Here is a 24,950-nt window from a genome sequence, read left to right on the forward strand (position 1 = left end):
TAGATCAAATCTCTACTATTACTCTCTAACAATTGTATTAGTCTAGGGTACATTCTTTGGATTAAAGTTGACCTAATAGTTATTTATAAATCCTTTAATTGAGTGGCATTCCAAGTGAATGACCTAAAGTCCTCTAACAAGGCTCACTTCTAACAAGGTGATTGAAATCCTTTAATAGGGTCACATTTAACAGTGTGTATTGTAACCTTTAATAGGGTCGACCTTTCACAGGGCATCACTTCAGAAGAGTGAAAAGGAGTAGCGTGTTACTAGTAGTTTTTCCCGAAGTGGGTTTCCATATAAATCATTGCATCAACTATATTGATGAATCTATTATGTTTCATGCTTTACATTTTTGCAAGTTGATTTGATAGTAACCTACAAGTTTTAGTGATTGCATAATCTTATGGATCCATGCATGAGTATGAATTTTTTATGGGTTCACTAAGTTGTGAAAAGTTTTTACATCTGGAACTTGGATTATTGATTCACCCCCCCCTCTCAGTTATTGTAAAGTATTCCAACAGAAGTTTGTTCAGCATTGTAACCAAGTTTGAAAGAGTCTTTGAGGACACTTAGGAAGGTGGAAAAGGTAGTTTTCCTTAAAAGTGTTCTTGTTGCAAATCCACTATCTTTTGGTGTGAGCACTCTACATCATTTTGGATGCAAATTACATTAAAATAAAATACATGAAATGTACTTAAAATTTAAAAAAGAAAAATAAGATATATATTATGATAAACAATAATGTCATACATGAACAAACATATAATATATTATGATAACCAATAATGTCATACATGAACGAACATATAATATATTATGATAACCATTAATGTCATACATGAAGAAATATAAAATATATTATGATAAAATATATATGTCATACATCAAACATAAAATATCATATATACATCAAATATATGTCAAATATGTTCACTAACATAAAGTACATGTGTGTCTATCCCTATATCTTTTCTTTCCCATGAGGGGAAGGAAACAAATCCCTAGAGGTCTTTAGTTGTGGCATGGAGGGAGATGAGGGGAATGATGGGGTCTTCCTCACACACTTACTTGTCCTCTTGTTTAGGCTCTTCTCTAACTAGAACTAATACAAACAAAGTAGATATGAATCAATAATTATTATACATTAAAATCTACACAAAAATTTAACTATTTTCTCACTACCATCAAATAGTCACTTTGTACATCCACCTCAAAGGCTCATGGATGATTAGGTGTAACAAGGCCCTACAACAATTCAATCGATATAATCACTTATAAATAACATTTGAAATTTTAATACTAACTATTATAAAAAACAATTTAAACCAAGAAAATTCTTTCATAACTCAGTCAATGGCTCTGAACTAGCCACTGTGGTAACAAATCCACAATTGATGGACTAGCAAAGATGAGGAGTCTCAGATGTCAACAATTGCATGTCATATAATACAATTTACATGTAAGATGAAACATGAAACAAATATAATCAAATGAATTAAATTAACATGAAACAAATGTACCTCTATAAAGCTTGTATCATGCGTAGGCTTAGAGTCCCTTGTGAGTGTTGATGGTCGAGTAGAGAACTGACGCACATGGATAATTTTTTTCAATCCTTCATATGATTACTTAATAAATATATGTATTAATTTAAATGATTAAATTGATACATACCTCTAGATGCATCAATGAGACATAAAATGGGGCTAGAGAATCTATACTAGGGCCATCAACACTCTTACCCTAAATTTTGAACAATGTCAAGACATGCTAATTAATTAGTCATTTACTATCTCCAACATGATTGCCAAATGTACATAAGGATACACATGATGTGCACATGTGACCACAACACAAAGAAGGCTCCTCCTCAACTAATGGACTGGTGTAATGAATGAGGGTCTACATCAAAGCATCGATAGTCCCTAGAGTATTGGTCTCTACATGTTCCTTCACAACTGAAGGAATAATCACATGCTCACCCTGTTGCTTAACAACATGTGCCCTAACTACATTAGGGTCATGACGTACCCCCAACCTCTCAAATAATGACCCCCCACCTCTACCCAGAGGTTCTAACATATCAAAATAATTGGGGATCTCCCCAAGGAAAAATTCATAATAAAATTTCTTCAAGAAAAAAATTGGAACCTCATGATTATTGCAAGGAGGGGCATCAAAGACCATCCACCATCTATCCCAAAATTTATTCCTAATATCATCATGCATGCACCAATGGATGGGGAAACTTTTAGTTGTATGTTTAACATTGTCTTATTCTCCAAACTTTTTTAAAAATGCACAAATATTACCTTTTTCTATTTCCTTTTTTCTTACATCTTTATAGGATGATTTATTTTCATAATATCTTCTTTTTTCTTCCCTCTTAACATGCCAAATATCCAACTAACCACTAAAAAAAGCTACATGGCTCATAATGTACTTAAGGAAGGATGCCAATTGTGCTCTTATAGGATTGATTTTTCCATAAGCTTTCAACCTACCAATGATTGCTTCTAATTCATTTTTTCCCATTTCTATTTCATTCATTATGTTGTCTTGGATGCCAGGAGGAAGTCCTTCAATTGGTGGAGGTTGCAAAATTTCTTGCTCTTCTTGTAGAGGGTTTTGATTTTCATCTTGTGGAGGGTTTTGATTTGGATCTTGTGGAGGGTTTTTATTTTGATTTTGTTGATCAAGCTGGGGATTTGGTGGTTGATTATTCACATTTCCTGATAAGAAACCAATTTCATTCTAAATAAATTAAAAATTTTAAAGAAAAACTAAAAAAACCTACAAAACAATGTAAGAACTTATAAAACAATGCAAAAATAATGCAAAAAAAGAGAGTAGGAAACATACTATGTGATCTCGATCTTGATCTTTGATGAGGAGGAGACATGTTGAGGAGGTGGCTGAGCAAGTTCTTTAAGTTTTAAAAACTAAATGCACGCTATTGAGGAGAAAGAAGGCATTAGCAAATAAAAATGAAATGGGTTGTAAATTTGCAGCCCATATATTACAAATTGTGATTTTAAAAAGCATGTGTGCACTTTTAAAATTTAAAAAAATTATTTTGTGTGTCATGTTTTTAGTACCACAACTTGTTGCATCAACCCAAACTTCTTTTAAGACAAAAGATGGTTTATATGAATGGTTGATTATGCCTTTTGGTTTGACTAATGCACCTAGTACTTCCATGATGTTAATGAATAATTTTTTGAAAAGATTCTTGGGTAAGTTTGTGATTGTTTATTTGGGTGATATTCTAATATTTAGTAGACTAAGAAAGAACATCTTGAGGATGTTAGACAAGTATTCCAGAGATTACAAGAAGAAAAGTTGATGATTAATCTTAAGAAATGTTATTTTATGCAAGAGGAGATTGTGTATTTGGGATTTGTGATTTTAGATGATGGTTTGAAGATGGACCTTAAGAAGGTAAAAGCAATTTTGGAATGCCTTACACTTGAGAGTGTTGCTAAGATAAGATCATTTCATGGTTTGGGTAGTTTTTACAAAAATTTTATAAGAAATTTCAATTCTATTTGTAATGCTATGACTAAGACAATGAGAGGAGATAAAAAGGAATTCAAGTGGGCACATGGAGCTAATAATAGTTTTGAGACTTTGAAATAAAGGGTCACTAAGTTACATATATTGTCTTTACCTAATTTCAATAAGGTATTTCAAGTTGAATGTGATGCAAGTGGTAGTGCAATAGGAGCTGTGTTGAGTCAAGAAGGTAAACTTGTTTCTTTCTTTAGTGAGAAGTTGAATGATGCTAAGAGGAAATATTATGTGTATCATCAAGAGTTGTATGCTATTGTTCAAGCATTGAAGAAGTGGAGACATTATTTGTTTCCTAAGGAGTTTGTGTTGTATATTGATCATAAAGCTTTACAGTACTTGGGAAGTCAACATAAATTGAATCAGAGACATATGAAGTAGGTCAAGTACTTACATATTTTCACATTTGTTATCAAGCATAAGAGTGGAGTTACTAACAGAGTTTTTGATGCATTGAGTAGAATAAATTCTTTATTGACTTGGATCAAGGTTGAAGTTCTTGGTTTTGATGAAATGAAAGAGTTGTATGATACTGACCCTGATTTTTTTGAGGTGTGGAGAGAGTGTAGAGCACAAAATCCAATAGATCACATAAGTAAGTATGATAAATATTTCATTCAAGAAGGTATGTTGTTTAAAGGTATTTAATTGTGTATCCCTAGATGTTCTATGAGGTTAAATTTGATTAAGGAAAAACATAGTATGTTGTTTAAAAGTATTTAGTTTTGTATCCCTAGAATTTCTATGAGGTTAAATTTGATTAAGGAAAAACATAGTGGTGGATTGGCTTGACATTTTCGAATTGATAAGACAAATGTATAAGGATGCTCAAAAATTTGTAACGAGTTGTGGACTTTGTCAAGTTGCAAAAGGAGTAAGTCAGAAACTAGTTTGTATACATCTATTTATGTTCTTGAGAAACCTTGGAGTGACATTAGTATGGATTTTTTTCTTGGATATTGAAGGGGTATGATTCTATATTTGTTGTTGTGGATAGATTTTCTAATATGGCTCATTTCATACAATGTAAGTAGACATCAACTACTAAGCATGTTGCTGAACTTTTCTTCAAAGAGATTTTGAGATTGCATGGATTACCAAGAAGCATTATTTCTAATAAAAACAATAAGTTTACTAGTTATTTTTGGAAGACTTTGTGGAAGAAGATGGGTATTGAATTGAGGTTTAGTTCCACATTCCATCCATAGATAGATGGATAAATAGAGATTGTGAATATAAGCTTGGGTAATTTGCTGAGATGTTTAGTTAGAGATAAGCCAAGTAATTGGGAGATGGTATTTACACAAGCTAATTTTGTATATAATAATTATGTGAATAGGAGTATAGGGAAAACACCTTTTGAGATTGTTATAGGAATGTAGTCTAGAGGAGTATCAGATTTGAGGGATGTTGATGGTGAAGAAAAGAGGAGTACTAAATGGGAATAATTTTATGATTTCATGGGGTCTTTGTATAAGGAAGTAAAATTTGAAAATGGAACAAAGTAATCAAAAGTATAAGGAGAATTATGATAATTCTAGAAGACATCATGTTTTTGAAGTTGGTGATGAGGTGATGTTTCATTTGAAGAAAGGAAGATTTCTTATTGGAACATATAGTAAGATAAAGATGAAGAAGTTTGGACCTTGTAAGATCTTGAGGAAGTTTGAAAGTGGTAATGCTTACGAAGTTAAGTTACTTGATGACATGGATATATCTCCTATATTCAATGTTGCTGATTTGTATAGGTATCATGAGTCAGATGATGAAGTTGTTGCATTAGATGATTATCCTAAGAAGTAGATTGAAGAGTTTGAAAATGTATTGTATCAAAGAGTTGGTAAAAGCACAAGAGGAAAAGATTACTATGAGTATTTGATGAAGTTGAAGAATGAACCAGTTGAAGATGCTACATAGATTTCACAATCTGAGTTTAATTTAGCTCAAGTTGCAACACTTGCATGATTGAGGATAATCATTTCTTCCAACCCTCGTTTTCTAATGTAGGAGCATCCTAGGCTACCTTATAATCCTACACCTTTTGTTCTTTTTGTTAGTTGTTGTTGAGTTCTAGTTTCCAGTTGCTGTCAAGTTCCATTTGCTATTGAGTTCCAATTTCTAGTTGCTATCGAATTCTAGTTGCTACTGAGTTATCTAGCATGTGCCAAGTTATCTAATGTGTGCCAAGTTATCCAATATGTGTTGAGCTATCTAGTATGTGATGAATTATCTAGTATTGGCCAAGTGTTTCTGCATATTCTGAGTGAGCCTACTATTTGTTGACACTTAGTTCCTTCTTTAGCCAAGTTATTTTTGTTTTGGTTCTTTGTGGGAGATTACTTGCATATATAATTTTGATCATGGATTTAAAGATAGGATATTGCTTAGGGATGAGTTTTGAGCATTTTGGGGTCAGCCTTTCTATTATGTAATGTTCTAGAAACTTTTATAAGCCATTTTGGCAAGTATAAATAGGGTGTTTAGGCTTAGGCTAGAGGTAGGAGCAGTTGGAGTAGAACTTAGAGGGTTTCAAAAGTGGAATGCATATGTGTCTGGAAATGCAAATTTGAATTTGGATTGTGGATCTTAAATGTATTTTATATCTAGTCATAACCCAAAAGGCCTTATAGTTGGGCATGTATGTTGATTACTTGATGAATCAATAAAGTATTTCTCTCTCTCTCTCTCTCTCTCTCTCTCTCTCTCTCTCTCTCTCTCTCTCTCTCTCTCTCTCTCTCTCTCTCTCTCTCTCTGGTGTTGTTCTCTATTGTTTTCTTTTGTCATGTTTACCATACAAGGTGGTTTGGATAGCTGGGTGTGCCCTTGGCCCTAGTTATTTTGTCCCTTCTTGCACCAGATAAGGATGTTGGATCATTTTTATATTTGTTTAAAGAAAAACCCATATAAAAAGAAATCAATATAGTTAGCTCACAAACACATACATAGTTTATTTAATATAATTCAAGAGAGTAATTTTATTTCTTGAAGAAATTTAAGAAGGATTCATTATATTTTCCATCTACTATAAAAGTCCTTGAACTTAGTGACTAATTTAAGGTATAGGTTCATCCATTATAGAGCTCAAAATACAGGGAAGAGGATCATAATTAGCCATTCCTATTACTTTGTCAAGTCAATTGCAAAATCTAGTTAGTGACTAGGCATGCTCATAGCATTTCCAATATGTCTATTTTCACACCAATAGGTTTACTTTCAGTAATATATATTCAATAATTTGGGAAATGAATGGATATTTTCTCTACTGGTTCTCTCCTCCAAGGAATCTTGAACTAGGTAATATTATTGTATCATCTTAAAATGGAAGTATTTCCACCTTACTAGGTTTAGCACCTAATTTTAGTACATTTATCATGATATATTTGCATTTAGGATGTATTATGCACTTGATTCCTTTGTTTGGGTGAAATTAGGGTTAGGATCTTGAAGATTCTCCTTAATTTCCCTTCTCTATGGATTATTTTCTAGCTAGGACCTAGGCATAGGTCCTCCTAACCTTCATTATATGCATTTTAGGATTTTGTGCTTATTCTTGGCATTTAGTCCTATTCTGATATCATTTCTAGGTTTTTAAGCATCCTTAGGACCTTCTATTTTTGCTCTAGCTTGGTTTTGACCCCTAGGTCAACCTTGACCTAGGGCAAGGTCAACCAGGTCAACCCTAACCTAGGGTAGGGATCGAGGTCATCCTTGACCTAGGTCAAGGTTGAGGTCATCCTTGACATTCTTTGGGATTTGATCCCACTTTTCAAATTTTGGTCCTAGAGGTCCCCAAAATCAATGTTGGGATTTTGAATCTAAATGCAGAAGGGCTTTATTTTGAGATTAATTTATTTATTTTCCCTCCTCAGTTGGTGATTGTAATTAGACCATAATTCAAGGTGAAAATTGAATTATGCATCCTCACATTACTCTAGGAGCCTCACCTTGAAGCCTCTATATAAAGACTCTCATTTACATCTATTTACAACTAGAATCAAGAGATAATAAGAGGTAATAAGAAGCACATAGGCAATGGTTAAATGAAGATGCAAGATTGCAAGAGAATGATATAGAAGATCAAGTTATTGTAAATATTAAGAATTTTTATGAACACACCATTGTGAATATCTTTTTGGAACAAGAGAGAGCCCATCTTCCTTGATCCAACATTATGAATATTCAACCATTCAAAGATATGATCATGGGGTAGAAATTATAGATTATGAGTTTGGTAGGAGTACTTTAGTCTAGGGGGCTTGGTATGGTTTCTTATCTTATTAAAATCTATGCATTGCTTTCTCATACATGTTCATGCTTGGGTTTCAATCTAGTGGATTATATCTTGGTATCACACATTCAATACACACACATTCTATTATATCTAGCTATTTGTGGAGGTGGAAATCACCAAAATGGGGCTTTGACTAAGGCATAACCCTATATAGCCACCCAAAAACCCCATTTATACATATATGAAAATGTTGTTTTGAAGATCAGAGTACATATTTGGATACCCTTTTTGACAAACTTTTGAGATTCATGAATAGAATTTTTATCAAATAAATGCAGGTCAAGGTCGACCAACCTTCAGAAGGATTAATTTTTTTTGGGTTTTCTCAATCTCAACATTTCTAGTCTAGAATAGGTTGTAGATTTTCCAAAATTTTGGCATAGGCATCAAAAAGTAGGTATTTCTAGATTGGTGCTATTTCGAGGTATTATATTATCATGTCTAATTTCAAGAATTTCTATTATTTATTCCATATCAACTGTAAAATAATATATGAATAGTGGTGAATGTTAGATGGATTGTTAAAGTTCCATTCTTACCATATTCATTTTTTTGAAACTGCGATAGGCAACTCTTTCTTCTTGTTGTTAGATTTAAATCTTGCATTAGATTTATTTCATTTATATTTTTCAAAAATACAAAAAAAATTGTGAATATTTCTTTAAAAATACAAAAAAAAATTATATTTTCATCTTGTTAGTATTTCAATATGTATGACTCTTTATTGGAATACTTTGATGATTCTTTTATTGAAAACGAGAATAGATTCCCTAATTTGGTACATGGTAGTGAGGATGAAAATGGTCTAGATAAGATTACCATTGGCCCTATTCCTATTTCACTATCCTCCATGACCTCTCCAATGGACCTTTACCATAGGGTGTGTGCATGGTTATCGTCATGTTCGACTATATGCAACATTGATAAACCTAAGATGATATGTCCTACACCTTTGATGATAGTAAAAGGATATCCTGGAATAATAGTTAAGTGTAAACCTAGAGATTCGTTGGATTTCTTTGATAAAACTAATTCCATTTCACGTGTTTGTCACACATAGAATAACCCTCAGCATATTATTTTTGTTTCTTTACCTCCTTCTCAACCTGTTCTTCCTCAAGCTCCTAAGTTTTCTTCTACCTTTAAGGAGTATAACTTAGTTGATCAATTACGTGCTACTCCTACTAAGATATCTTTATGGGAGTTGCTTCAAAATTCTTTGACATATTATGAGGCATTTCAAAAAGCTTTATATACTCTTCCTAGTTTTCCTCCTAATCAATAGAACCTTCATTCTATTTTAGATAGCATGCATGTTATGCCTTCTCTACCTCCTATTGTATTTTTTGATAATGATTTATCTTCTATTGAGGTGTAGAATCAATATGAATGCTCTTATGGTTGTTGTTTCTATTAATTAGAGTATCATTCAAAGAACATTAATTGATAATGGACCTAGGCTTAATGTTTATAGCATGGAGATTCTTAAAGTGATTAAGGTCGATCTTCCTACTATTCAACCTAATAATGTCCCTATACATGGATTTGATAATATTGAAAAATGAACTTTGGGAACTATTACTTTACCTATTAAAGTAGGTTTCGTTATCTTGAGCATGCCTATTCATTTTATGCTTGGACCTCTCAATTATAACCTTCTTTTAGGAAGACCTTGGTTACATACTATGCATGCAGTTCCTTCTAGTCTTCATCATAAAGTTTAGTTTATTTATAACAACTTAATGTATACATTAGATGCAGATGATGCACCAAATCCTTTCTTAAATTCATAATGGTAAGATCTTTGAGCCTCTTCAACCAAGTAAAGATATTAAAAAACAACCTAAGATTCAATAGCCAAAAGCTTCATCTTCTTCTTTGATTTAGGATGATTGGGAGATGTTGGATTTTAATCCTACTTTCATTGGAGAATATAAGGTCTTTGATTTGGAATTCATGAAGCAACAAAGAGAATTTGAGAAACAAGTTTTTATTGCTTCACTACTTTTTGAGCAATTAAAAAGTAATTTTGTTGTTTCTTTGATTAATGAAATGATTGAAATGATAAAACCTAATTACTTTAACATTGTGATATATGTCACTCCTTGGACACCATCTAAAATGGTTGATAGGTATGGTTCTAGTTATCATTTGATTAATAAATCAAGATTTAATGGGAAAAGATGAGGTAAATATGATCAAGGTATACAAGTTGTTTGAAATATAAGATAGGCTAGGTTACTGAGAGGGGAGGGGTGAATCAAGAACCAATAAAACTTATTCTTATTTCATCAATTAATCCTTCATATGTATTATAATCTAATTGCATGCATGAGAAACTAAAAGCACAAAAACATTCATAAAATTTTGACACACAATATGGTAACCCAAAAACCTTTCAAATAGAAAGTAAAACTGGGGTGAGGATGATACCCACAAGCTTTAGTACTACAATATAAAGTTGGTTAGTTAAGGCTTACAATGACCTATTTTGATGATCTTCCCTATTATGAGCAATAAGGACTGCTAGGTCTACCTTGTAAAAGGATTTACAAAGCATACAGTAAAGTATGCACTCAATAAAGAGATTTACAAAAGACTTTTAGGTATACCGTGTGAAAGGATTTAACTATTCCACTTGTTAGGATGAACTAGTGGCTAATCTCTAATCTACAACTTTGATTTACTGAATGAGATTCCTTTAGAGTGTAATGATCACCTTGCTATGATAGATAAATAATTGTTGCTTCTTATACTACTTGTAGCCTTCTTACTTCACACTTCTACTCTTACACATATCTTTGTATACTCATACCATACTTCTTTTGATGTGATACAATACATTACATATATTCCAATCCAATTTACAATTCATTAAAGTTGGCTACAATACACGTTTCACAAAAATACACAAAGTCGGCCCAACTGCTGGTATTTGGGTTCTAAAGATGAACTTAGCGAGGTTTTGATACTCAAAAACCATTTTCAATGCTCGACATCCTCATGCACTCAGTAGATTTAGAAGCTTAGTTCATACTAACCACTTCCAAGTAGTTTGAACTTACTCAACACTTGACTCAGTGAACACTACAAAACTCAACATACACTTGGTTGACACTGAATAGCTCATTTAACATTATTACTATGAGCTTGGTATAAACACTAGACAAATTAGTTTGTATTGATAAACTCGGTAAACACTATGAAGCTCAGTTTACACTAATAATTACCAACTTGGTAGATACTTCTCAGTGCAAACTGAATACTATTTTTGGAACTTAGTAGCAACTATAGAACTCGATAGAAACTAAATTACTTGCAAGATAAGCTTGATAGCTGCTAACCATTTGATTAATTATGTGTGTCACTAATAAAAAAACTTGACTATAATGTCAACAATCTCTCCCTTTGGAATTAGTGACAAAAAAAATTATCAATCAAAACTAAATTCTCAAAATTTTAAGTTCAAAATAATTTTTAGTCTCCATCCTATGTGTTCAACTCAACTTAACATACTCTATTTTTTAGATTTTTCAAAATTTCTTTAAGAGATGTTTTTTGATCATTTGTACATGTATATGTATAATATTAAGATTCTCCCCCATACATATATACTCATCATACTTTACTTGTTATATACATATGCATCTTCTCATTTCTCCCCTTATCTTCTCTTCTCATCGTCTCCCCCTTTATTATATCTTCTCATTTTCTCCCTCTTTTTGACATTAATGCCAAAGGTGTATGCTATATGGTGATACCAAAATTTGACAAGAAGTTAGAATGTACCTTTAAAATTAGTGGCATCGCCTTGTCCCAATTTTCTTGTAATACCTTGCTAGCATGTAATGCAATATGCACTTTTACTGATAGCTCCATCATGTGATTAGCTATGGAGAAGTTATTGTCATGGATGAGAGTTTTGGCATGTGCAATGTGTTTCTACAATGTATCCATGTTTGAAAGAATCATGCCTTGAATGTCTATAAGCATGACCTTGATCCTAGCTTCTTCTCTTAATAATTATGCTAGCATATTAGTCAAAAATTTGATCTTTGAATAATGAGCATAATTGTAGCTTAGGTCAAGTGAAAACTAGTGTGCACTTGCCTTCAAGTCTTCATCTATCTTGGAGAGACTATCTTTGATTTCATTAGTAAAGATAGATGTATCACATAACTGACTAATTAATGAAGTAACATTATTGGTAGAGGTTTCCAATGAGCTAAGGATAGTAGACAAGTCTACTTGATATATTACAATATTCTATGCAACTAGCTCCAATAATTTGTTTTCAAATTTATTATTTGCTCTTTCCAACAAATTTTCTTACCCATTTAGATCTTTAAATTTCTAAACAACTTTTGCTAATTGAACCAAAATAGGTTGAGTAGTATCAACCTCGGTACTGAGTACATCTGCAAGTATGTTCTTTGCATCTTCTAGCACTTGATTTTCTCTATTTTTCTCCTCTCTAAGCCTTTGTTCCTTCACTTTCTTTTGCAATAGCTCACCTACTACGTGCATTTGATTAGGATTCATAGTAGAGATATCCCAATTCAAGGATAACTATATCCTCATCAAGATCAATGTCTTCTTCTTTACTTTTTCCTTTACTTGAAACTTTAGTACTCAGTTGACGCTTGCTCTCAACTATCTTTGTACTAGCTATTTGTACAATGGGAATTGTAAATAGTGGAAATAGAAGGAAAAGAAAAAAGAGTAGATATTGCATTGACAATAGAAATACCTATTTTTTGTGTAGCCAAATTTGATGAAGGAGGAAGCATTGACTGCTCAATAGATGAAGTGTTGATTACTTCAATCAATGTAGTACTTAGCTGAATAGGTATAAATATTGGTTAGGTTCCTGGAATTGCAATGCTTGCCACAACCAACTCGGCTGAAGTTTTCTCTAAGCTAGATGCCTTAAAAGCTTTTCTTAGAGAATGAGCAAATGAGGCCATAATTGTTACTACAATCTTCTCTGGGTTAGTTTCCTCATTACTATGAATCTTAGGGAGATTCACCTTGTAGCTTCTTGTTCGTGTTCCTCATCATTCTAATCAACATCATTTATTTCATCTTCATCATCATTATCCTTTTCTTCATTTTCATCTTCATCATCATCTTTATCACTAACATGAATAACAAAACCACTCTTCTAATGAAGATTGTAGATATTCTTCCATGTAGTAGTGACATTCTTCACCACATGTTCGATGTCATTAACTAGTATCAAGAAAGTGTTGAATTTCAGAGTAAGTTTTTCTTCATCCCTCTTGATGGATTCTTTCACTTCTTTATTATTAAGACTCCTCATGAGTTTCCTTGGAGTCTGTTCAAATATATCCTTTGCAATTTTCTAGGCATGTTCCCATCTTGGTTTAATTCTTTCCATCAGTTCATTGGGAATTTGTTGTACAAGTTGATCAGGTGAATATTTCCATTTACCTAGCTTGGACATAATCATGTCTTCAACTTGTTTCTTCTCTTTTGTATTTTTGGTCTCAAATCTTAGTGATTTGAAGTTTTCCATGCTAGCTCTTGAATCAAGCTCCTTTAGTTTCTCTTGAAATGTAGGTGGAGGCCATTTGAAAATAACATCCTCTACTTCTTCACCTAATTTCAACTTATTCCTTGATCTGGATGCTCTTCTAGTGAATATTGTATTAGATGACTTTGTACGTCTAGTTATGATAACCTTATCTTTCTTCTTGATTAGCTCTTTCCCTTTTGATTTATTTTCTTTTGCGTTGTCTTCTACATCATCTTCTTCCACATCATCTCCTTTACCTTCTGTCAGTAGGAAAGTAGAACTTGTTTTCCTTAGTTTTTCTATCATCTTCTTTCCTTTGCTAATTGCTTAAGGAAAATTTATTTCAAGTTCTATTCTAGTTTAGCTTCATCATAAGTACTAAAATATGTAGCCTTGGGATCCACAAGTTCATTCAACAATGCATCAATGATGTCCTTGGTGTCATCAATGTTAACCTCATAGCTTAGAGGCTTAACCCACACCACTCTAGGTTTGACTACTTGAATGTATACCTTGTCATAGTCTACCATAAAACAAACATCATTCTTGTAATCTTTGACAAGTTTCTTGGTAATTCTAAATCTATTATTCATCTTTTCCTTGAATGGATCAAAAAAATTATCCATGATACTGACATAGTTTTCACCCATTTTTGCTATATATTCATTGATTTGGTATAGTATTGATTTGCTATATACTCATTTTTGCTATATACTAAACATTTTGAGGGGAAAAAAATTTGCACATAGAAGAATAAATAGGTTAAGTGTGAACCAAACTTACATAGGTTATTGTATGAAGTTCTAATGTTCTCCATGTTCTTGTTGAATTGATTTAACATTAGCTTGGCAAGGTCAAAGGACATGTTATTCACCACCTTGAGAGTCAGATCAACTGCCTCACATGATACGTTGTTGAGATGACTAGAGCTATAGATTTTATGTGCTATCACATTGATACCAAATTTTAGCTCCATGTTAGTTACACAGCTAATCTTCATACCTCTTTCATCCCATTTGGAAAGAGTTTTTCTTTCCAATTCTACCCAACTTAGGCTTTTGATAGTCTTTTCCTTGTTCAATATTGGAAGCCCTATGATTTGATGAATCATTTTCTTCATTATTAGAATAGTCTGCTCCAACAATAGCTTCCCATTGTGTATACAACTAAGGATAAACCTTACCAATTTTATCTAAAATCTCAAGGCATACGTGGAATGTGGGTCAAAGCCTTGGTCTCCAAGTGTTGATGCTCAGGTTTCAACTCACCATTCACACATAGCTTTTTTAGAGCCTCATCCATCTCTAGGGTTCTAATGTCTTGAATTAAACAAAAAAAATGTGAGTGAATATCATTAACCAGTAGTACCTATGGTGGAATCTATGACTGAGCTCTTGTTGGGTCAAGCATTTTCACAATTGTCAGACTTAACTTGAAGCCTAGTGCCTTCCAATCAACTCCTTGAACCAACATCTCATATCCTTTCTTGTTCTTGCTACTAGAGGATGCCATGCTTGGTAGGGTTTATGAAAACATGAAAAACTTTAACAACAAATCACACAAATCACTTGGATGCACAAAAATTGCTCTTGTCATATAGCTCTTCAAAAATTCACAGTGTCAAATGAATTTGATTTCTTCCTTTTTAAGAAATTTCACTTTACAATCATCATAAATTCTTGGTATGGTTGCTTTCTTAATGATAGACTATCTTCCACTTGGTTTGGTCTTAGTGCTTGGTACCACTCGGTTTGGTCTTAGTGCTTGGTAGAGCCATCCATGACTCGGTGTCCACAAAATGACTTAGTTACTCCTGAGCTTACTTGGTATACTCTTGCAGCCTAACCTAGCTTGATAAGGTCTTGATTTTTCATTAGACACTTGGTAATCCCTTTTCATCTTGAATATTGATATGTATCTTTCTTTCTAGCTAACTAGAACTGATGTAAGATATCAGCTTTAGAGTCTTAGTTCCAATTATCCCTATGAGAGATAAAGTAGAAATGTTTAATTCATGCAATTATTGAGTGACATGTGATTCATGGCTTAGACTTGCATTTTTAGAAGATTTAGTAATCCATTGTTGTCTCATCTACTTTCTAATATTGTCAGCCTTGGCTTTCTTTTCATCTTCTATCCTTCTAGTGTTCATAATGTTCTTGGCAAGGTGTCCAAGTTCTATACAAATAAAACATCTTCTAGTGGTGTCTCTTGTCCTCATGTGATGTTTCACACAATTTACTCCAATGTGTCCAGATTCTCCATAGTAGTGGCATCTACACCATATGTTGTATTCCCAACCAAATATAGCTTTCACAATCTCTTCTATTGGGTTCAATATCTTGGTTTTGCATTCAGAAGATTTTTTCCCATGCTTCTTAATTTTTTTATATTTTCCTTCAAATTTGGGTTTCTCTTTCCATTCATTAACTCTATGACCATGATTATTTTAATTGTAACATTTTCCATTGAATTTAGCTTTACCATTACTCCAACATGTGTTTGATGTATGACCTAACTTACCAATGTGATTGCAAATAGGCCTTTGATTCTTTTGAGCTCCTTTCTTGGATGATTCACCTTTATTTGTATATTCAATTCCTGCCTTTCCTTTCTATCTTTATTGATTTTTCTCATTCAATTTATTCATATTTGTTTGAGGTTTCATCATCCTCATTGGTTTGATTTTCAGTGTTTAGATCATTTTGCAATCTTTCATTCTTTAATCTTAGATTTATGATTTCTTCATTTGCATTAGTAAGCTAATCAATGAAGTCTACCTATTGAAGGGATAGATGTTGAATTTCATTGTTCTTTCCTTTTATCTCTTCTTTTTCCTTGTCTTTTTCTTCCATGACTTCACATAATCTTACTGAATGAATTTCTTGTTCTCTTTTCTTCTTTCTAACTTCTTCTTGAAGGTTAAGATTCTTTTCCAACAGTTCTTTGATTGCCTCATTATCTTCATCTCTGAGATTACTTTCTGAATGTATATCTTCAATTCTTTCTTTAGTGTAGAGTTTTTCATTCATTTGTACTACAAGACCTTTTCTTCTCTTCAAGGATTGAGAGAGTTGCACCTTTTCTTTCTTAAGTTGCTCAATAGCCAATTCCAAATCTAGCTTTTCATTATCAATAGCCTTATCAATTCTGAATACCTCCATTACCTTTGATATTTGATCAAATTGTTAAACTGTTATACCGATTTTTGGAAATATAAGATAGGCTAGGTTATTGAGAGGGGAGGGGTGAATCAAGAACCAATAAAACTTTTTCTTATTTCATCAATTAATCCTTCATATGTATTCTAATCTAATTGCATGCATGAGAAACTGAAAGCATAAAAACATCATAACACTTTGACACACAATATGGTGATCTAGAAACCTTCCAAATAGAAATTAAAATTGGGGTGGGGATGATACCCGCAAGCTTTAGTACTGTAGTATAAAGTTGGTTGGTTAAGGATTACAATGATCACTTCTGATGATCTACTCTATTAGGAGCAATAAGGACTTCCAGATCCACCTTGTAAAAGGATTTACAAAACATAAATTGAAGTATGCACTAGATAAAGAGATTTACAAAAGACTGTTAGGTCTATATTGTGAAAGGATTTAAGTATTCCACCTTTTAAGATGAACTAGTGGCTGATCTCTAATCTGCAACTTTGATTTATTGAATGAGATTCCTTTGGAGTGTAATGATCATGTTGTTGTGATAGATAAATCTTTGTTGCTCCTTATACTACTTGTAGCCTTCTTACTTTGTACTTCTACTCTTACACATATCTTTCTATATTCATACCATAGTTCTTTTGATGTGATACTATACATTACATTTATACCAATCCTATTTACAATTCATCAAAGTCGGCTACAATACAAGTTTCACCAAAATACAAAAAGTCAGCCCAACTACTAGTACTTAGCTTCTTAAGACAAACCCAATGAGGTTCTGATACTTGAAAACCATTATCAATGCTCGACATCTTCATGCACTTGGTAGATGTAGAAGCTCAGCTCAAACTAATCACTTCCAAGTAGTCTAAACTCAGTCAACACTGGTGACTCAGTGAATATTGTGAAACTTAGCATATCACTTGGTTGACATTGCATAGCTCAGGAAACACTATTACTACGAGCTTGGTATAAATACTGGAGAACTCAATTTGCATTGAGAAACTTGGTAAACTCTATGAATCTTAGTTTATATTGATAATTACCAACTTGGTAGATACTTCTTGGTGCAAACTAGATACTATTTCTAGAATTCAATAGCAACTATAGAACTTGCTAGAGCCTAAATTACTTGCAAGATAATCTTGGTTTCTGCTAACCATTTGATTAAGTGTGTGTGTCACTAATAAAAAAACTTGATTGTAATGTCAACACAACTACCTTTGGATGATGAAATTTATGATCATACATATGGTTTAGGATTTAATCTGTATAAAAAACCGTCAACTTTTCCTCCTAATGTTAATCATCTATGTGGTGGTCACTTGAAATTGGTTAACCCATTTCTCATTGACATGAATCAAGCACCTACTTGGGATATTTTTGTTGAGGATGAAACTTTAATGGAATTTTTAGGGGTTTATGATGATTTACCTAAGTTCCATCACAAATGAAGGAAGCCTTATTTTTTAAATACAAATGCTTATTTTAGAGAATGTGTTAATCATGATCTACTTCCTTTACCGATGGATCCTCTGATACATAGTGATTTGTTTTTAACTAAGGAAATATATATTTAAATGGATGAGAATAATCCTAAGAAGATAATAAAGATTGGGAAATATTTGAATAAGAAAGAATGTGATCAATTGAGTTTTGTTTTACTTGAATTCAAGGACATTTTTGCATGGACTCATTTGGATATGCTAAGTATCAAGATTCTAAGATTGTTACTCATAATATTGTTTTAAAACCAAATATGAAACTTATGAAGAAGAAAATTCAAAAGATGAATCCACAAATTACTTTATTAGTCAAAACTAAAATTGAAAAGTTATTGGATTCTAGATTTATCCATTCTATTTATTACTCAAATTGGATTTCAAACATTGTGTCTATTTAAAAAGGAGAAAATAAGATAAGGATGTGTACTAATTTTAGAAATTTAAACCAGGCATCTTGAAAGGATGATTTCCTATTACCCAATATTGATATGATTGTGGATTCAACAATAGGTCATCCTTTGTTATCTTTAATGGATGGTTTTATTGGATATAATCAAATCTTTATTCCTCCTAAAGATCAATATAAAACTTCAATTATAACACCTTGGGGAACATTTTGTTGGATCATGATGCCTTTTAGATTAAATAATGTAGGAGAAACTTATCAATGAGATATTACTTTGATTTTTCATGATTACATCCATAAAATTATTGAAGATTATGTGGATGATATTTTAGAAAAGTATATACAAAGAGAAGATCATGTTACTATCTTATGACAAATATTTGAAAGGATTTGAAGTTACAACATGAGATTGAATACTAAAAGTGTGTTTTTGGAGTAGACTCTAGTCAATTATTAAGATTTATAATATCTAAGAAAGGCGTAGAAGTTGATACTAAAAAGGTTGATGCTATAATTAATATGCCTCCTCCTAAGAATATTTCTAAGCTACGTAGTTTACAAGGAAAGATACAAACTATTTGTCACTTTGTTTCTAAATTAGTTAATCAAACAATTCCTTTTACTTTCTTTCTTAGAAAGGATACCATTTTCTTTTTCAATGATGAATCTAAACAAACCTTTGAAAAATTTAAGGAGTACTTGGAAAATCCTCCTATCTTGCAACTAGCTAAATTTGATAAGCCAATTCATCTGTATACTTCAGAGACTCTGAAGGTCGTGAGTGCCTTGTTAGCTCAAAATGATGATACTGGTAAGGCAAGACCTATGTATTACATTAGTTAGACTTGATTATGAAAAAAGATACAAATATCTTGAAAGAAAATGTTTAGCTCTAGTTTATGCATGTTATAAACCTAGACATTATCCTACAAATGTTGAAGTCAATGTGATTTTCAAGTTTGAGCCTTTGAAACATTTTTTTCTCACAAATTGATCTCTATGTCTCTTTGGAAAATTAGGTGATCTTACTTACATAATTTGATCTTAATTCCATTTCACAAAAATCTATTAAGGGACAATTTTTAACATATTATTTAACTAAACTCATTGTCCTTATTCAGGTACATGTTCTACTTTAATGGAATTTCCTAATGATAATATTCCAGCTATTCAACAAGATGATCTTTGGGAATTGTATTTTGATGGATCTAAATGTATGATAGGTTTTGGTGTTGGTATCATTTTAATTCCTCTTATGAAAAAGCCAATCCCTTTATCATACAAATTAACTTTTCCTTGTACTAATAACATTGCGAAGTATGAAGCTCTTATTGCTGGTTTGCAAGCAGCTTCATCCCTTAACATCAAACACTTAGAAATATATGGAGATTCACAATTTTTTGTTGAAAAAATTAAAGGAGGTTATCAAACTAAGAATGATAAAATGACACAGTATAGAGTTTTGGTTCTTGATGTGCTTTTACAATTCTCTTTTTATACGATTCAAATCTTACTTAGAAAAGATAATCGACATGTGGACACCATGTCAAGCACAACTTCTTTGGTGTGTCTTGAAAATAATGCTAAAAACTTTCAATTTACTATAGAAACTCATACAAACCCTAAAATTTCTAAAAATATTACATCTAATTATTTTAATTTGCATTTGGATGAATGGTATTCACACATTTTTCATTTTTTGAAAGATGGTACTTTTCCTAAATCAGCAACTCAAAACATGCATAATCATATTAGGAAGCTTGCAATACATTACATCATTTTAGGAGATGCACTTTAAAAACACTCTTACAAATTATTTTTATTAAGATGTCCCAATAGAACTGAAATTTTGGTACCTTTGGTAAAAGCTCATTCTGGTACTTGTAGAGGGCATTTTGGTGGAAAATCTTTGGTTAATAAATGTCCTCAATATCAACAACATAGTAATTTTTTCATGCTCCTACTCATGAGCTTTGTAATCAAGTTTCTCCATGGCCTTTTAGTAATTGGGGTTTTGATCTTATTGGAAAAATCTCACTAGCTTCTTCCCAAGGACATACTTACATTCTAACTACTACAAATTATTTCATGAAATGGGTTGAAGCTATTCCTCTTTTTTCAACAACAGTGAATGTTATTTGTGATTTCATCCTTAATAATATCATAACATGATTTGGTACAACTTCAATGATAGTTTCGGATAATGGTACCTTTTTTAAAAATAAAGAAGTTGCAAAATTATTGGAGAAATATCGAATTCAACATAAATTTTCAACTCCTTATTACCCTCAATCTAATGGTCAAGTTGAAACATCAAATAAAATCATTGAGTAGATTCTTAGAAAAATAGTTAACAAACATGTGAAAGATTGGCATACTCAGTTAACATATGCTTTATGGGCTTATAGGACGAGTGTTCCTACTACTACAGGTACTTCTCCTTACAATATTATTTATGGTACTGATGCTATTATGCCTTTGGAATTAGAAATACCTTCTTTGCATGTTTCATTTCATGGGATAATTGACAAAGATACTTTTTGGGAAGAATGCTTACAAGAGTTAGAAATGTTAGATGAACAATGAATACATGCATTAGAACATATAAAAGATGATCATAAATCTCTATGGAAGCAATATAATCATAAGGTAATTGAATGAACATTTTCAGTTGGTGATTTAGTTTTATATGAGAATCAACAAAATGTGAATGCTTTACTTATTAAAAAATGAAAGTTTAGCCCTAATTGGCTTGGACCCTTTTTTGTCATTAAAGACTTTGGTTTAGGTGCTTCTAAACTTGTTGATATGGATAGTGTTTCTTTTAAGGAACCTATTAATATTATGCATCTTAAACATTATTATCCTTAATTTTATTCTTTCTTTTCTTTTTGCGTATATATATTCCTTATAGAATTTATTTTATGGGTTATGAAGTTTTAGCAAAATTGCACATTGAATTGTTTAAGCACCTTCTTTCTTTCTATTAAATTTTATATCAAACATAGGACTAATTGGTAAGAGAAATTTTTTCATTTATCAAAAAGTGATTTAAGATTGATATATATGTGGCCAACGGCCCTATCTATCACTATGCCTATAATTGTGCTCTGATGGCCGATGGCTACCAGATCTTGCTAGCCTATAATAAGAAGAGGTAGATTTGTGTGTCCATGTATGGCTCCTGGATATGCTCATACCATGTGAGCACTCTTGGGCACTCTGTAGCTTAGCTATCGATTTCTCCTCCCTTTCTCTACACATCCTTAACTCTTGTTGGACAACTACAAAGATATCGACATGTCTACTGGGACCTTTGTAGCCAAGAGAGGACTCTCACTTGCTTACTGGTAATTGGTAGGATATGCATGTATCCTTCAGAATCTCAAATACAAAACTCCTCCACTCTACTAAGCTAGTTGTAGAACAAAAAATACATTTATTAATTTCATACTTTTTTAAATAAAATTACAAATTTAATCATATCTCATATTTCATACCTAGGTCCCCCTCTTGGACATCACTAAAAGGTCTAGATGGTGGGGGCATGGAGTGACTAGTCTCTCCACACTCGTTGTGTCTAGGCCTCACCAATGGCGTCTCTACATTGGAGTGTGGGGGTTGTCAAGATCTCAGTGGTGATATGTGATAGATGTGTACATCTGCATCAATATCACTAGCTAGGGGCATCTCCTCTACCCTCTCCTTTGTTCTCTCCTCTCTCTCCTCCTCCATGGGATATCCTTCTAAGATGTTCTTCTCCTCATCTCCAATATCCTTATACTCCTCTATAGTACCATCATCTTGGTGTGTCCTCTCTAAAACACCTAGATCACCCATAAGATAATCCTTAGGAAAGATGGGGTAGGACCCCTACAAACTCTAGTACCTAATGTAATCTTGACTCATGCTTGAATATGTCACATCTAATGGTACCTCTATATCCTTTGTATCATCAACATCATTATCTTCTAGATCTACTACCAATGGTCTTCATATGATGTTGGGTCTCTAATAATACCTCATCAGATGCACATACCGAGGTACGACTCTAGGGACTCACTATACTAGGCCAAACTATCTCATCACTCAATCATAGTAATATGGAAACACTATATAATTTTGATGACCCTCTAGCAGCTTTCATTTCTGTGAGTATCTCATCTAGAATTGTGTATCAAGCTACTTTATCACTATTAGCAAGGTCTCGATATCACATCCACACTCAAAATGTTGTTTTGAGATATTCCCTAATACAAGATATCTCCAAACTATCTAGCATTCTTCAGTGGATAAGAAAATACTCTTTCTATGCTCACATCTACCATCACTAGGATACCCTATGGACATGTACATGTAAAGTACTCAAACAACCAAATCTGTAAGAGTGTGCATATCGACATGCTTTCTCTCTAGTATCTGACCAATTGACATAGCTCATGGTATAGCTTAGCTAACATGTTGTGACCCAATGAGAATATAGTCCTCTCACTCTCCATCCTCTATATAACATGGGCAAGAGGTGTCAAAAATATGGTACCCTTTGTGTTTGGTAACACAACCAAGGATACTATACCAAGAATCACTCTTTGTACCAAAGGTGTAGGGCCTAATAGTATGGATGATAGGACATGGTCTAATCAGGTCCACATCTATGGAACCTATCCCAACCAATACTCTTAACGATCTCCTCATAAACTCATTGTGCTCTAGGTCTAATGGTCTCACCTCAGGTTGGAAGTTGTAGGATCCTATAGACATCCTTTAATGTCACTATGATCTCTCTTAAGGAAATGTGAAAGGAGCATGTATCCTCATACCACCTCTGTATCAAAGCTGATAACATGGCTTGGTGTAGCCTAATATATGGTAGGATTTCCACCTATTATAGTCCTACATCTCTCAGTAGCTAAATCTCATCCTCATTAAGCTAATGTAGTCTCTCTTCGATGGTAACAAGCACCTCTCCAAAGGGATTCTCTTGGACATGAACCATGTACTATAAGAACAAATAAACAACATATTAGTATTCTATATCATCAAATCTAAAAAATGAACTTGACTAGGTAAAGGTCAACCTCACTTAGGTTAGGGTTGACCTTGCTAGGTCAAGGTCAACCTTCTTGGGTCATGGTCAACCTTTCTAGGTTAGGGTCAACCTTCTTGGGTCAAGGACAAGCTCATCCTAGAATGAGTGGAAACATGCCAGACTATGTCGAACTTCTAGGATCAAGGTTGACATTACTAGGTCAAGGTCGACCTTTAAGGGTTAGGATTGAATTTTCCTACTAAAATCAAAAAATTTGCAAAGTATGGAAAAAAATGACATCAAACTCACTTGAGGAAGAGATTTTCTAGTAGTTATGCACTATCTCAGTAGCTCCATTCATGTCACTCGAAGTTCTTCTCTCCTCGGCATCTTGCTTTCTAGTTTCAAGTATATAAAAGGTGAGAATTAGTAAGTATGAATCCCTTTTCAATATTTATAGTTAAATTTAGGTTTTCTTTTAGGTTTTACTCATGGTTAATAGATATACATTCACTCTTTTCATCATAACTTGAGTTTGGTAACTCCATTTTTAGTGCCATCAGCATTGTTGGAATCATGATTTAGATACCTAAATCCTTGAATAAATTTAGGAAGGTTATGAATCCTTATAATTGGTTTTAGAAATATCTTTTCAACAAACTACATATCCAGTGTCTAGAGTTATCCTTATCACCCTATTTCACCCTTTAGAAATAGAAAACTAGGGGGACATAAGGAGATTCATGCACTTCTCAAGTATCATTTAGTAAGCTTTTGGTGATTTATGAATTTTCATTAACCTTATGTGTTTTAGGTTCTAACAATTTTTTGCAAGCTCTCTACATCAAGGACTTGGCTATGTCCTTTTTATTTACTATGATGATTTCTTACTTTAGCTTGCATATTCACATAGTGTCATATCTGAGCTAAAGTGGGGGATAAATGTACCATCTAAAAATGGAGACATTTCCATATTATTAGGTTTAACAACCTATTTTATTACAATTATCATGATGTATTTTCATTTAGGATGCATTCTACACTTGATTTCTTTGTTCTAGGTGAAATTAGGGTTAGGATCTTGAAGTTTCTCCTGAATTTCCATTCTCGATCACTCTATTTTCTAGGTAGGATTTGGGAGTAGTTCCTCCTATCCTTCATTATATGCATTATAGGGTTTTGTGCCTATTCCTAGAATTTATTCCTATTTTGATATCACTTCTAGGTTTTCGAGTATCCTCGAGACCTTCTATTTTTTTGCTCTAGCTAGGTTTTGATCCCTAGGTCGACCCTGACCTAGGGAAAAGTTGACTAGGTTGACCCTAACCTAGGGAAGGCTTGATTTCATCCCTAACCTAAGTCATGGTCAAGTTTTTCATTGACCTTCTATGGGATTTGATTACCCTTTTCAAATTTTGGTCGTAA

The sequence above is a fragment of the Cupressus sempervirens genome, chromosome 9, assembly GCF_028749045.1.
Source record: "Cupressus sempervirens isolate cs-2001-9-10 chromosome 9, ASM2874904v1, whole genome shotgun sequence".
Lineage (NCBI taxonomy): Eukaryota > Viridiplantae > Streptophyta > Pinopsida > Cupressales > Cupressaceae > Cupressus > Cupressus sempervirens.